Raw genomic sequence first — 13,760 nt, 5'->3', positions numbered from 1 at the left:
AATTGTAAGTATCCAGTCCGAAGCCCCCTTCTTGCCGCGTGAAATGCAAACAGCAGGCCCGTTCAGGGCTGCTGCTTTAGCACCTTGGGACCAGACCCTGCCCCTCACAGGGCCCTGGGGGCCACTGGGCGGAGGAAGGGATTCTGACTCTAGTCCATCTTCAGCCGCGCTGCCCTCCGAGATCACAGCTGCAAGCACACCCCGGGGTGGGGGTAAACATGAGTTATGCTCACTTTAGATCCAGCTCTCCCACGAAAGCCACTCAACTTTTCAAGATAACAGTTGTCAAGGGTTTTTGCATCTTTTTTAATACCAAAATTCTAGTTGTAAGAAAAAAAAAATACGTGTTTTGTAATTACAGTCTTATTTTCCCTTTTAGCACTCTTTGGCACCAGATGTCTGACTTTATAGCCCATCTGACAGCATGCTATCTAGGGGTACTGGGTGAATTGCACACATTCTCTAGGTCTTAGTTTCTAGACCCATAAAGTGTTCATTTAAAAAAAAAAAATCACTTGCCTCATGGAGTTTTGGGACAATTAAATTAGTTCACATTAAGAATAATGCCTAGCATTTGGCAAGTACTCAATATTTTTTAGCTATTCATCAACTGGAGGGTTATAGACTATACAATTTTTAAAGGAACCTCCAAATTACTCTGGATTGTGATAGAGTATGAAGACATTTCAATATCCATGCCTACATGCATACTCACGTAGATGAAATATGTTCTCGAAGAATTACAACATGTCTGAAACTGTATGAGGACCTGTCTGCCCCCCCTACTACCCATGAAGTCCATAACTGTCTAGAATTCATCTTCTTAGTAAGAACTAAGTTTTTCCAAAGTCCAGCTCCCACTCTGTATAACTCTTTCTCAAGCTTGAGTCTCTGCCGGTTGAAGCACACACTGCCTTTAACCTAGGAAACAGCCCTTGTTTCTAGGCTACTGCTGCCAAGCATTTTCATAATTCATTAAAACCCATGATTGTTGCCTAACAGAAGCAATAAATAAATAAGCATTTGATGTACCATTTTTCACTTGAGAAACAAAAAGAATAGGAAATACAACCGATCACAGAAAACTTATAAAATTACTTAAAACATACTTCTGACTTAGCTATCTTATTTGTTTTATATAACAGTGTGTTCTGTGGATTTTGAAGTGTAACATTTGGAGTGTATGATAAACTAGAATAGAAAATAATATAAAAAATTTCTATCTGCTTTTTGATTTACAAATGTTGTAACAGCAGTTGACATCATCTCTAGGATTAAAAATAACATGAAAGCAAAAGACCTCTGCCTTTAAACTGACTGGCTTTGATTCAGTGTTACATTACTGTCTTGTTTTATCAGTTCTGTAATATCATCCTATTTGGTTTATAATGGATAAATGATGAATAATTCATAGCATAAAAATTAATCAGGGAAATCTGATTTTAGAGACCTTATTCTGAAAGAAGACAAAGCCTCCATATAGATCATGAGGCACACTTTAAAAATAGTATCAGATGTTTTGTTAAAAATAAGTCTAAAATGCAAAATAGTCTATAAGAGCAAAAGCAACTTCTGTAAGTAAAAGCATTTATCTAAATGGGCATATTTTACCAATGAGTAGATTTATGCACAAAAATTCAATATAATCATGGACAGGCAAACAATCTTACTCTGCTTTTTTTTTTCTCGTCTAATTTTAAATCTTACTGAATAATAAATAAATTGAGCTGATGACTTGTGAAAGGCACTGAGATCTTTAGAGAAATAGCGTTACTTCTTCTATAGTCTATAACCTTGGAAATGTGCAGTTGTGATTTGCAGTGTGGGTATTTATGAGTGTATCATGATGGTATTCAAAATCCCCTAATCTTAAAGATAGAAGAAAACACTCAATTCCAAGTTTACCAAAAGTTATGGTAAAGTTTCGTCCACAGGGGGAAACTAGCTAGACATGTGGAAATCTTATAAAGTATTCCCTGCCCCATCCACGGTTTTATCTTCTGAGATTTCTGTTACCCACAATCAGCCAAGGTTACACTAAATGGAAAGTTCCAGAATTAAACAGCTTATACGTTTCAGATTGCGGGCCGCTGTGAGTAGTGCAATGAAATCTCTTGCCGTCCCGCTCCACCCGACCTGGGCTTGAACCATCCCTTTGGCCAGCGAGTCCCACCATCGGTCAGTTAATAGCTCTCTGCTTATCAGACCCGCCGCTGCATTGTAGCAGCGCCTGTGCTTTAGGAAATTTTAAAAGTCAAAGTGTTAGGCGCTCAGTCATTTCCGGCCCTTTGGGAACCCATGGACGGTAGGCCGCTAGGCTCCTCTGTCCATGGGCTTCTCCAGGCAAGAATACTGGAGTGGGTTGTCATTTTTTTCTCCAGGAGATCTTCCCGACCCAGGGATCAAACCCAGGTCTCCTGCGTTGAAGGAAGATTCTTTACTGTTTGAGCCGCCGGGGAAACCCTATTTTACTTAATGAAGACCTCAAAGCTCAGGAATAGTGATTCTGGCAATTTGGATATACCAAAGAGAAACCATAAACGGCCTCCTGAAAGGAAACAGTGAACATTCTCTATTCGATCAGGATAGAAAACAATTTATGTGCTGAGGTTGCTAAGTTCTTAGATGAGAATGAATCTTCTCTCAGTGAAACTGTGAAGGAGAAAGTTTTGTCCTACTTTTGCAGTCATACCTCTAACTGCGAAAGTTCAGCCACAGTGCATACATGATTAATGAAGGTGGAAAAAACAGTAAATCTGTACAATAAGATATTTTGAGACACAGAGAAAGACCGCATTCACATAACTTTTATTAGAGTATGTTGTAACAATTGTCCTATTTTATTGCTAGTCACTGTTGATAATCTCTCACTGTGTCTAATTTATAAGTTAAACTTTATCATAGGTATGCAATTATGAGAACTATATCATATAATATATAGAGTTGAGTACCACTCATGACTTCAGGCAACCGCTGAAGGTCTTGTAGCGTATTTACCCCTGTCCACGGAAAAAGGAGAACCGCTGTACTGTTTCATTCTAACCTCAGTGAAAAGTGGCCTTGAAATGTCCAGGTCTTTTAATGGGAAGTGAAAGAATTTGAATTAGCGCACTGATTTTTCAACAAAGGGATGGGTCTCATTCACATGGCGCATATAGATCTTCAAATTGATGAGGTTATCTTCAGAGTTTTTCATTTATGACTGGGAATATCCCATTATTACAGGATATAAGAAGAATTCACTGACCGTATTCATCACCGATGTCTCCTGGTTGACAGAAAGGAATACGGAGTGGCAAAGAGGTGCACTCGTCTACACAGGACGGACTCTGAAAAGGTTGCAGCCTGTGGTGGAGCTGGAGAAAGACCCCTGTGCCCAGGAAACTGCCCTTTCCTCTGATGATGCGTATTTTTATAGACTGCCTCTCTGTCTTCTTCCTTACCTAGAAGTGCTTTCTTCATTTTCATACCCTAGGACTAAGGTTTAGTACAAATATCCAAATGAAAGAGGCATCATGCAGCCCACAAGTTGGGTTGTACAGTAAATATTGCATTTCTTAATTTTGTTTAAATAATTTATATTTAACCCAGAGGCCACATTTTGCTGGACTGACAGGAAAATCCAACTCAGTCAGTCAGTTCAGTCACTCAGTCATGTCTGACCTTTTGCGACCCCATGGACTGCAGCACACCAGGCCTCCCTGTCCATCACCAACTCCCAGAGTTTACTCAAACTCATGTCCATCATGTTGGTGATGCCATCCAACCATCTCATCCTCTGTCATCCCCTTCTCCTCCTGCCCTCAATCTTTCCCAGCATCAGGGTCTTTTCTAATGAGTCAGCTCTTTGCATCAGGTGGCCAAAGGATTGGAGTTTCAGCTTCAACATCAGTCCTTCCAATGAATATTCAGGACTGATCTCCTTTAGGATGGACTGGTTTGATCTCCTTGCTGTCCAAGGGACTCTCTAGAGCCTTCTCAAACACCACAGTTCAGAAGCATCAATTCTTTGGTGCTCAGCTTACTTTATAGTTCAGCTCTCACATCCATACATGACTACTGGAAAAGCCATAGCCTTGACTAGTTGGACCTTTGTTGGTAAAATTATACCTCTGCTTTTTAATATGCCATCTAAAGTTTGGTCATAACTTTTCTTCCAAGGAGCAAGCATCTTTTAATTTCATGGCTGCAGTCACCATCTGCAGTGATTTTGGAACCAAAAAAATAAATAAATAAAATAACATCTGCCACTGCTTCCGTTGTTTCCCCGTCTATTTGCCATGAAGTGATGGGACCGGATGCCATGATCTTAGTTTCAGTAGAGCCTGTTTCCACTCTCTAGGTCCCTCCAAAGATCTAGGAGGCTTACATCTCTGCTGAGAAAATGGAGGAAGGATCTCCAGTGTCAGTGGAACACCATGGTCGTGAATCTTCTTATTTAAGCCCTTCTGATCTCTTGTACTTTAGCTTCTGTCTGCTTCACATCAGCAGAAAACATATATTATTGCTGAGACTGGAACTCTGCTACTTGAACTCTAATCTCCCTTCTGTCACAATATAGCCCTTCCTTAGGGTCCCTCTCATCCAGACATTCTCAGGGCGCCACTCAAGGGCACTCAGGGTTCCAGGAAACTGCAGTCATTATTCCCTTTATCGTTTGGGGACAGAAGCCTCCTATTATCATTCTGTCCTGAAGTATCATGCTCAGGCATGACTATTATTTGATCAGTCACAAATATTAGGTGTCAAACAATGGATGGTCAGAGCCTCCACCGATTGCTTCAAGTAGATGAAGTGATTGGTGATCCATCCCTCTGATCTGTCATCAGGCAACCAGTAAAAACACATTTATTCACACTGTGATATCACCTCAAACTCTACAAATCTTAAGGCTAACCAATGACATTTGATTATACTCTACATAATATAGCTTATTAATAACTGTGGTGGTGACAACTAAATTGTAATGCTAACTTTAGTGACTATATTTGCTACAGGTTTAATTACTTATCTCAACATAATACCACAGACCTAGACTAAAGCTTTTATTTTCACATGATTCATCCAGTAGGGAAAAGGTTTCATAGTTTGTAATCCATTGTAACCCTTTGGTGAAGAGAGAAGGATAAAACCCAGGTCATTCAACAATCTCATGAGCTATTTTATATATATATATATTATTGCATATATATTTAGTTGCATCCTTCATGTGAAATCTGTCCTTTCTGGATCCAATATCAATTCCTCACATATTCTTAAAAATAGTAATAGAAGACATCACTCCAGGACTGTTCTTTAAGTCATTTCTTTTGTTGCACTACTAAATATATTCAGTCACCAATTCCAGAATTTCCTATGATGTGCACCTTTTATATTAAGCACATTAAAATCAGTTTTAACTACTTTAGGCCACATGAATGCCATTTAGAGGAATTAAGTGGCTTCTTGCCCTTCAATGACTTTTTGCTCTGTGGGTTAGCACTTGTGTCTAGCATATTAGAAGAGCAGCTAGACTCTGATGACTTTAAGCAGCCGCAAACAGTGATTTTACTTCCAGTGAAACATAGGCCACCATCTTGGTATTGACATTTGCTTTCTGTTTATATGTGGGTGTGTTTTAATTATGCATGAGCAGTTATGAGGCAGCCTGATTTTAAATAACAGAGGCTCCATTAACAACTGACAGAAAGGTGTATCCTACGGAGAAAAAGCTCTGAGGTCAAAATTGGCTTTTATTATCCTCTGAGTGCACTGGGTACTATATCGAAAACCAGAAAAGTTATAGTAAGGATTTTAACTCTATTATTTATTTGTAGTAAAAAAGTTTAATGGCCTAAATGAAAAATGAGCTATTGTAATTATAAAAGAATCTGTGTTTATTACGACTATGCTGACTGTTGATGATGAACGGCCATCATCCTTTAAAGAGGGGTCTATTCAGATAAACTTTGATAAATGTATCTTACTGAAGGAAAGACAACTTCTGAAACAAATCAGGTTTACTATATGATAAACTGTTAAGAGTTCATTGATGGGGAAAATGTATTTAAAACAATGAAGAGAAACATGCATTAAGAAAAAGTTAATCTAAATATATAACTGACTACAATGTCACGATGTTGTATACCAAAGACTGTAGAAAAACAACCGAGTGGAACTCTGGAACACTGTTTTGTTCTGGGTAAAGACAAAGTTTAAATACAATGAGAAAGATAACAATAAATGGATAAATTGATTTCATTTCTTAAAGAAGCATAAATTAACTAATAAGCATGTATGCAGACACATAAAAGTCATTCAGGCTATAAAATAAAAGCTGTGATCTATTAGAGTACTTAATATACATATGAATATCTATGTATATAATAATAGGACTTCCCTAGTGGCTCAGAACCTAAAGAGTTTTCCTTCAATGCAGGAGACCTGCATTCGACCCCTGGGTCGGGAAGATCCCCTGGAGAAGGGAATGGCAGCCGACTCCAGTATTCTAGTCTGGAGAATTCCATGGACAGAGGAGCCTGGTGGGCAACAGTCCATGAAGTTGCAGAGGGTCAGACACGACTGAGTGAATAACCCTTCTTGAGTATACATATGTGTGTGTATATATACATATATACACGTACATGGTTTTACAAAAATATTCGGGGATGTTTTCAAATACTGATGTTTGAGGTTTAAGTGGTATCTGAGCACTTTGCTGCAACACTTATTAATGCTCCATTCAATTCCATGTGAAGATACAAGTCATGGCAAAAATTCATATCACAAACAAAAGCTCAGGATGATAGACAACCTAAAATGAGCATCAGAGTGAAAATTTTCCCTAAAATATATGAAGTTAGGCTAATAAAATCTTACACTGGTTTCAGCAAAAGAAAGGGAGGCCAGTTTAAAAATATGCAATGAAGACAAAACTGCTTTGAGCACTTAATAACATTCACTGGAATATGTAAAAAATTTAAAAAACTAAATACTTAAGAAAATATTATCATAATAAAATAACAGAAGAGGATATTAAGATGTTTTCCAGTACTTGAAAGAAAAAAGCAATGCTATAATATCAGTAATGTGTATATTAAATTTGATTTATGATTATTAAAGATATTATTCTGTTACAACTTTAATTATAAATTGTAATAAAATATTTAATAACCTATTTATCATTTCCATAGACCATTTCATAGACCCATGAATTCTTTAGAAGAATGTAGGTCATAAGTCTTTACCAAACTATAATAATTGATAATAAATTGTGAAATGAATAATCAAACATTTACCCTAAAATGGGAATTGAATATACTCTCATTTCAGGACATGAAAGTAGCCTTTCCAGCTTAAATTAGGAATGACTGTGTGTCATTTGGATTTAGAGATTTGGAATTTCTTGCAGAATTTCTCTGTGCCCAGAAGGTTTGGGAACGGTGGACTGAAAATCTCTGAACCAGTTGGGAATATGATCATTTATTAATCCAATGTGGACAACTGACAATTATTCAGTCCAGTTATATCATCAATCCCCCTACAGCAGCTCTTCATAATGTAAGCCTGTGACAATCGGAAGCAGGTCAAGGAAAAGGGGATGAAGGAAATTCCAACTGAAAGATATTTGCCTTAATTGACTGCATTACATTTCAACCATAGAGCGTGACAAAAAGAAGTCTTGAGATGGAAATCAAATTCAATTATATCTTAAGATAAGACAAGTAATAAATCTTGCCCCAAGGAAGAACCCCATACTTACACTGCAAAGAGTAGAAAATGATACAATAGAAAGTATTAAATGTTTTGGAAGCAGTTTTTATAAAATAAAGATAAATAGAAAAGTTATAGTGTCTTTACTATTAAACAAGTAATAATAAAAAAAGTACTGGAGTGAGTAATTTAGATATTTCTAAATGATAAAAATTCTGAAAAATAGAGAAAGTTAATAAAATTGAATTTAGAAATTTATTTACATGATGAGAATATAATGTTATTATGAATCATACAATATGTAACAATTTTAAAAAGCTATCAATTCAAATCCTTGCAAAACGAATCAATAAAATAATTTAAAATAAAAGTAAAGTACATATGAGATGAGAATTAAGAATTCAACAAGTGAAAATGAAAAGGTGTGAGAACGTGGGCATCCAAATATGGCAGAACGGATCACTGCTCACCCCTCTTCAACTCCTCCTCATAACCGTACATCTACTCCTTCTGCCGATTTTCTCAGTACATACTGCACTCAGCAGTCCGGCTCTGTGACCTCGTGGATTATAAAACCCATGGAATTCTCCAGGCCAGAATACTGCAGTGGGTAGCCTTTCCCTTCTCCAGGGGATCTTCCTGACCCAGGAATCAAACTGGGGCCTCCTGCATTGCAGAGATTCTTTCCCAACTGAGCTATCAGTTCAGTTCATTTCAGTTCAGTTGCTCAGTCGTACCTGACTCATTGCGACCCCATGAATCGCAGCACGCCAGGCCTCCCTGCCCATCACCAACTCCCGAAGTTCACCCAAACCCATGCCCATCGAGTCGGTGATGCCATCCAGCCATCTCATCCTCTGTCGTCCCCTTCTCCTCCTGCCCCCAATCCCTCCCAGCATCAGGGTCTTTTCCAATGAGTCAGCTCTTCACATGAGGTGGCCAAAGTATTGGAGTTTCAGCTTCAGCATCAGTCCTTGCAATGAACACCCAGGACTAATCTCCTTTAGGATTGACTGGTTGGATCTCCTTGCAGTCCAGGGGACTCTCAAGAGCCTTCTCCAACACCACAGTTCAAAAGCATCAATTTTTCGGCACTCAGCTTTCCTCACAGACCAACTCTCACATCCATACATGATCACTGGAAAAATCATAGCCTTGACTAGATGGACCTTTGTTGGCAAAGTAATGTCTCTGCTTTTTAATATGCTATTTAGGTTGGTCATAACTTTCCTTCCGAGGAATAAGCATCTTTTACATCCCCCTTATGGTAGAAAGTGAAGAGGAACTAAAAAAGCCTCTTGATGAAAGTGAAAGAGGAGAGTGAAAAAGTTGGCTTAAAGCTGAACATTCAGAAAACTAAGATCATGGCATCTGGTCCCATCACTTCATGGGAAATAGATGGGGAAACAGTGGAAACAGTGTCAGGCTTTATTTCTGGGGGCTCCAAAGTCACTGCAAATTGTGATCACAGCCATGAAATTAAAAGACACTTACTCCTTGGAAGGAAAGTTATGACCAACCTAGATAGCATATTAAAAAGCAGAGACATTACTTTGCCAACAAAGGTCCATCTAGTCAAGGCTATGGTTTTTCCAGTGGTCATGTATGGATATGAGAGTTGGACTGTGAAGATAGCTGAGTGCCAAAGGATTGATGCTTTTGAACTGTGGTGTTGGAGAAGACTCTTGAGAGTCCCTTGGACTGCCAGGAGATCCACCCAGTTCATCCTAAAGGAGATCAGTCCTGGGTGTTCATTGGAAGAACTGATGCTGAAGCTGAAACTCCAATACTTTGGCCACCTGATGTGAAGAACTGACTTATTGGAAAAGACCCTGATGCTGGGAGGGATTAGGGCAGGAGGAGAAGGGGACGACAGAGGCTGAGATGGTTGGATGGCATCACCGACTCAATGGACATGGGTTTGAGTGAACTTCGGGAGTTGGTGATGGGCAGGGAGGCCTGGCGTGCTGCAATTCATGGGGTCACAGAGAATCAGACATGATTGAGCGACTGAGCGACTGAACTAAACAGCTGGTTTCTTGGGCTTCCCTAGTGGCTCAGACAGTTAAGAATCTGCCTGCAATTCAGGAGACGGGGTGTCATTCCTAGGTTGGGAAGATCCCCTGGAGAAGGGAGTGGCAACCCACTCCAGTATTCTTGCCTGGAGAATCCCATGGAAAGAGGAGCCTGGTGGGCTACAGTCCACGGGGTCACAAAGAATCAAACACAGCTGAGCAATGAAGCAACAGCAGCAGCTGAACGTTCATTCATTCAGGGAGTTTCTTGGCTGCTCCTCCCTTGATGAGCAACTGTTTGAATATGCCCTTTGGAGTCAGGAAAGGTCATAGAGGCTGGAGTCTTGCCTATAATAAACAGGGAACAAAAAGGCTTCTGTGCCCAGGTGCCCCACAGGGTCCTTCTCAGTTTCCATACGAAACAGTGAGGAGAATGCATGTCAGTAAGATCTTTTACAGGTGGCTTATGTGAATTTACATCTGTAGAACAATTTGGGGAAATGATTTGGATTTTCTCTAAGTTGAGTTCCACAGTATTCCACAGCTCTACTATTCAATTCCTATGGATGTATACAAGAAAATGCTTGCATGTCTACAGCAGAAATATCACCGTTCCTTTCTCTAATGTTCCTTGACCTTAAGGAATCTTTATCTCTACCTTGTCTTTGAAAATATGTGCTTCTTTAAGTCTTAATCCTTTCAAGCCAATGCCAAAAAATACAGGTTGTGTGAAAATAACCACAGCATTCAGTCCTGTAAAACAAAGGGAATATAAATACTTCACTAATGTGATTAAGTCAGAGTAAGAAAAATACAGTGAGAGAGAAAAAGTAAAATTGATATCTAAATAATTTTTCCCAGTCTGTAATGATGAGACTATCAGCCACTGATAATGGAATCCACATTGTATGCCAGGAATTTTACAGAGTATTTGCCATGAGTGCTTTAGTTAATCTGCACAGTATCTCCATGAAGTTTGGGCTATTATTGCACTCTTTCATGACTTAAGAAACTAAGGCACAGAAAGGCCGAAATGACTGAACCAAATTCACATAGAAATAGCCATCCAGGAAACCCACCTACGTGATCTGACTTTGAAGATCCACATCTCAGTGAAAGTCACTCAGTCATGTCCAACTCTTTGCAACCCCATGGACTACACAGTCCATGGAATTCTTCAGGCAAGAATACTGGAATGGGTAGCCTTTCCCTTCTCCAGAGGATCTTCCCAACCCAGGGATCAAACCCAGGTTTCCCGCATTGCAGGCGGATTCTTTACCAGCTGAGGCACCAGGGAAGCCCCACGTCTCAACCAGTATATTAAACTCCTCTCAAACTCTACATGACGCCTCCTTATCAATACTGGTGGCCCCAGATAATTATTCAAAACACGAACTAGACCCAGGACATGGTTAATTGGATCAGAGTTGGATTGTTTTTCAGTGTGAATTGATGACTTCTCCTTGGGACTTTGGAATGTGTGATGAGCAGAGAGACCCACAAATGAACAATGTAGAAAAACAGAAACAGAGAGAGTAGCTTATGACAAAACAGCATGCCATCAAGATCATTGTTGTCATTATTCAGTTGCTAAATCATGTCTGACTCTTTGTGACCCATTGGACTGAGTATGAGGGTTTTCCCAGGTGGTGCTAGTGGTAAAAAAAAATAAAAAATGCTTGCCAAAGCCGGAGACCTAAGAGACACAAGCCCAATCCCTGCATCAGGAAGATCCCCTGGAGAAGGAAATGGAAGCTCATTCCAGAATTCTTGCCTGGAAAATCCCATGGACAGGGGAATCTAGCAGGCTACAGTCCACACAGTCCCAGAATCAACACAACTGAAGTGACTTAGCATGTACTAGTATGCCAGGCTCCCCTGTCCTTCACCACATCCCAGAGTTTGCTCAAATTTAAGTGCATTGAGTCACTGATCCTATCTAAACATCTCATCCTCTGCTGTCCCTTTCTCCTTGTGCCTTCAATCTTTCCCAGCAGCAGGGTCTTTTCCAATAACTGGCTCTTCATACCAGATGGCCAAAGTATTGGAGCTTCAGCATCAGTCCTTCCAATGAATATTCAGGGTTGATTTCTTTTAGGATGGACTGATTGGATCTCCTTGCAGTCCAAGGGACTCTCAAGAGTCTTCTCCAGCACCACAATTTGAAAGCATCAATTTTTCAGCTCTCAGCTTTTTTTATGGTCCAAATCTCACATCCATACTTGACTACCGGAAAAACCCTAGCTTTGACTATATGAAACTTTGTTGGCAAAGTGATGCCTCTGCTTTTTAATATGCTATCTAGATTTGTCATAGTTTTCTTTCCAAGGAGAAAATATCTTTTAATTTCACTGTCCGCAGTGACTTTGGAAGCCAAGAAAATAAAACCTGTCACTGTTTCCTCTTTTTCCCCTTCTCTTTACCATGAAGCGAGGGGACCGGATGCCAAGGCAGCTTTTTCACTCTCCTCGTTCACCCTCGTCAAGAGACTCTTTAGTTCCTTCTCACTTTCTGCCATTAGAGTGGTATCATCCACCTATCTGAGGCCGTTGATATTTCTCCTGGCAACCTTGGTTCCAGCTTGGGACTCATTACACCTAGCATTTCACATGATGTCCTCTGCGTGTAAGTTAGTTAAGCAGGACGACGATAAACAGCCTTGTCATACTCCTTTCCCAGTTTGGAACCAGTCAGTTGTTGCTTCTTGACTCACATGCAGGCTTCTCAGGAGACAGGTGAGGTTGTGTAGTAACCCCGTCTCTTTAGAATTTTCCACAGTTTGTTGTGTCCACACAGAGGCTTTAGAGTAGTCAGTGAAGCAAAAGTAGATGATTTTCTGGAATCCCCTTGCTTGTCCCATAATCCAGTGAATGTTGGCAATCTGGCCTCTGGTTCCTCTGCCTCTTGGCTGCCCCGTTTATACATCTGGAAGTTCTTGGTTCACAAAGTGCTGAAGGCTAGCTTGAAGGATTTTGAGCATAACCTTGTTTCAAGTACAATGTATGGTAGCTTGAATGCTCTTCGTCATTGCCCTTCTTTGGAATTTGAATAAAAACTGACCTTTGCCAGTCCTGTGGGCATTACTGGGTTTTCCACGTTTGGTGACATATTGAGAACAACACCTTAATAGCATCATGTCTTAGGATTTTAGCTCATCAATAAATTACCTTTACTAAAAATAGCATTAGTCTTTGGTTGGAAACAGATAATACGTTTACTATGAGATACAGACTTATCAAACATGGCACCATTATTAGTAGGATATATTATCAGGTGGTAACTATTTAATAATATGATTTTTAAAGTTGCTTTATTACTTCTATTAGTTTAATTTTTTCAAAAGCTCATCAAATATTTATTTTTTCCAGTTCTATTAAGAAATATTTGACATCCGTCACGGTATAGGTTTAAGGTGTACAGCAGGATGGGTTTGACTTATACATTTTATTAAGTGATTAACACAGTACATTCAGCTGTTATCCATCTTCTCATATAAGCTACAATAAAAAGCAAAGAAAGGAGGTCAGGAAAAAGAAGAAAGAAAAGGTTCTCCTTGTGATGGAGTGTTTAGGATTTCCTCCCTTATCAACTTTCCTATTATCTTACTGCAGTATTGTTTATGCTATCGCTTCATTTTTAACCTGATTTTATGAAAGAACATAGGTATTAGTAAATGAAGAAACAAGGGTCAGAGAATTATAGTAATAATCCAAAATCACATGAGTCACTACTTGTGGGTTCATTGCTAACTCAACATTTTCAAATTACTGTAAATATTTTCTTATTCTTGTATTTTGATATAGCTTATATATTTTTTCATCTAAACAAGATTGATTGTGAGTACAATCTTTAGACTTGATTTGGTTAGTAAAGGCTGGGGGTGATTGCATTTTCTTTCTTCACATTAACTATAAGAAGTAAATGTTTTCATACTATAATGCAGTGTCTGAACAAATTAAAACCACTTAATACAGAACATGATCCCAGGTAGTCTCTGACTGAGATAATGTATAAGATAGGAGAGTCAAGCTTGACAGAGCTTATTCAGGAGGA

The sequence above is a fragment of the Cervus elaphus genome, chromosome 21, assembly GCF_910594005.1.
Source record: "Cervus elaphus chromosome 21, mCerEla1.1, whole genome shotgun sequence".
Lineage (NCBI taxonomy): Eukaryota > Metazoa > Chordata > Mammalia > Artiodactyla > Cervidae > Cervus > Cervus elaphus.
The sequence above is the reverse complement of the archived record's forward strand: the minus strand, read 5'-3'. Positions refer to the sequence as shown.